Source organism: Lygodium microphyllum, chromosome 26, assembly GCF_053477565.2.
Source record: "Lygodium microphyllum isolate KBCC chromosome 26, Lygodium_microphyllum_v1.1.10, whole genome shotgun sequence".
In the NCBI taxonomy this organism is placed as follows: domain Eukaryota; kingdom Viridiplantae; phylum Streptophyta; class Polypodiopsida; order Schizaeales; family Lygodiaceae; genus Lygodium; species Lygodium microphyllum.
Window position 1 is genome coordinate 93,557,765 of NC_141160.1, and position 3,084 is coordinate 93,560,848.

Sequence of the window (3,084 nt, forward strand, 5' to 3'; positions counted from 1 at the left end):
ATAGTAGGACTAAATGACTTTGGTTAAAAGAGGGTATACCATTCTCTTTTAAATTTTGGAGAGAACTATTCCAACTCTCCATCGTACTTAGTATATAGCACTCATGTAGTTATATTATTTTTTTCCAATGATTTTTCCATGTAACCTAATCATCCATGTTTATTTTTTTCATAGTGAGAACATTTGCAACTAACTACATAAATCAAGACACATTAGTGCCACAAGTATTCATCAACTACAAGCAAGAGTAGGCGAAGGAGCTACATAGTACACACAATCAAGAAAAAAACAAGTTTCCTTCATAGAACTTGGAACTTGAACTTCAACTTAGAACACCACACATTCATAGAAATCTACCCATTAATGCTTTTTCTTTCATAACAATGCCTCACAATAATATGACACAAGAAACATCAAGCAAAGCTCAAATAAGGTCTTTCACATTTCCCCATCTTTACAATTTTATCATTTCAACCTTACATTCCATCTATCATTGTTATTTTTTTAATGGTTATGTTAATAGCATCTATCATCAAATTTCAAGACCGAGTTGATCAAATCTGGAGTTGGTGCAACTACTTTGTTATATCTAGAAGAGCAATGTGGATTCTTCTTTTTACATCTATATCCACTCGAGAGGCATCACATACCTAGCAAGGTACGATTGGGGACAAGGGGCCATGCACAAGCTGGCAACCCCCTATATAACTATTATCATCTTGAGAAATAAGAATCCACTTTTTTTTTCTTTATGATATTACTATGGCTAACATTATGGTAGCCGTAGATTTTATTCACTTGACAACCTAGCACATACATAGTTCTTTTAAATATCCTACCTTGAGTGCTTGATTCTACATTGAATTGGTTTCTATTGTAATCTTTATGCTTTCCATTGGGACGTTTGGATTCTCTTTTAGCATCACCCACAAGCAACGGTATCTCTTGAATTCACCTTTCATCCTTGACTAGTCACATTTTCAATTTGCCATTGATGAGTTTTCTATATGTTTGGGCATTGCACTTCTGTTTTGTACCATTGCTTTATTTCACATGTGTGAAATTTCCATTCTTATAGTAGACCCATCAAAGAATCTAGAATCTTAGCTCAATGATTGGACCTTATCACGTTGGTTAACTACGTTTCCTCACTTTCACCCACCAATGCCACTAAGTAACTTTCCTAGCCAAAATGAGAATGTGAAACTGTATGGTCACAAGATCTTTCTTGAGCATTGTCTTACTTCACATCCTCTCCAAAAGAACTCTTAGCAATCAACATAATCTTTCAACAAGGAGCACAACGTCATAGCATGTGCAAAATCACAATTTGCTTGCTTGAGTAATGAAACCTTCCCACAAATTACATTAAGAATGAGAGGATTATAATCCTACTAGCCTGTACTTTACCACACAATGGTACACGAACATTGTCTTGCTTCACAGCCTCTCCAAAAGGACTTAGTAATAACCTTTTCAACAAGGAGCACCACAACATCATAGTTTGTGCAAAAAATCAGTCTGCTTGCTTGAGTAATGAAACCATTTGTCGACATGGATCTACAGATTGCTAGCTTGTTAATAGATTTTAACTGAAGGATACAAGGCTTAACAAATAAGAGTTAAATTGTGCAGGCACAAGGTGTTCAAAAAATCAATAATGAGATTAAATCGATGTGGCTCTATCCAACTAAAACACTCCACACAAGAGCTCACCAGCGGAATCAAGTTAGCATTTTGGATAGAAAGCATCTTTTTACAATTGGCTCATGTACAACATTTCTTGTTCCACATTTCCAAGTGATCAATGTGTGTTTGGTTGACTCTTTGGCCAATGCCACATCCAAGCACCTCACTAGACTCCAAGAGTCTAGCAAGTAAAGGTAGCTATGTCTTTAGTAAATAAGTAAAAAATATTACCACACCATGTCCACTTTACTTTCAAGACTTTCACAAAGTCTGAGAGCTAGGTGTGGCACCACACTTGGGTTGTGGCTATCAAATGATTGACTCAAAGTTGGCTGACCAACTACCGTAGGCACTATCCACAACAAAACACCATTATAGCTCATAAACCAATATGAAATTACCTCAAGACTAAACAGGCCTCCGTGGGTGTCTTAGGCTCTTACTCATGTTAGGACACCTCATCTAATGCTAAATTAAGTAGCAACTTCTTACTTGGCTTATGATACCAAGGTTGCACATGCTGACCAATTCCAATATCTAAAATACAAGCCTACTAGTGTAAGCACTTACGGAGCTCCTCTCGACCATAACATCACATTGAGTGCCAGAAACCTGTTGCATAAATCTTAACAAAACATTGGGCTAATATTATCTTAATGCCTTACAATGGACATATGAGGATGCCTAATTTCAAAGCAACATGCTTCAAACTACAGAACCTCCAAGAGACCACCAGTGTATACAGTAGTATAACTTTTGGGTTTGTATGCTTCATTCAAATTCTGTACTACTTGATGCAAACCTGCAGGAAATGCTAGCCAGAAACAAGAGGATAACCAGTTTGAGTTATACATGCAGTTTTAGACCACTGCTTTCAACTTGCATAATGTAGAAAAGCATGTGATCAATCACTATGGTAACAGACTAAAGCATCATATATAGACCATATATAGACATGTACAGTGGCACAAAAGCACAGGAACAGCAGGAAAAAATCATAACCTTTTTGAGAGCAGTACACCATAACAGTACACATTTTTGAAGAGCAGTGCATAAAACCACTGCAAAAAATGGAAACTTAGGGCTAGCTTCTGGCATATCAAACCCCATGGTTGATTTCCTTACATCTGCATCATGACTTTGCAAGACTGACCAGGTGGAGGGTGGGTTAGCTTCCAACAGTCCAACTGCCTCTATTAACAAAAGACGCGACTAAGTTCGCTTTCAAACGAGTATTCAGACGAGATCAAGACATTTCAGAATAACCAAGCAATTATGGAGACATTAAGAGTGCAAGAGATACTTGCTAGGCGCAACAATAATTACAGCCAATCCCCATCCTTGGCCTCGTCCTTTTCAATGGCTCACAGCACACTACCTTATTGACCATCTAGA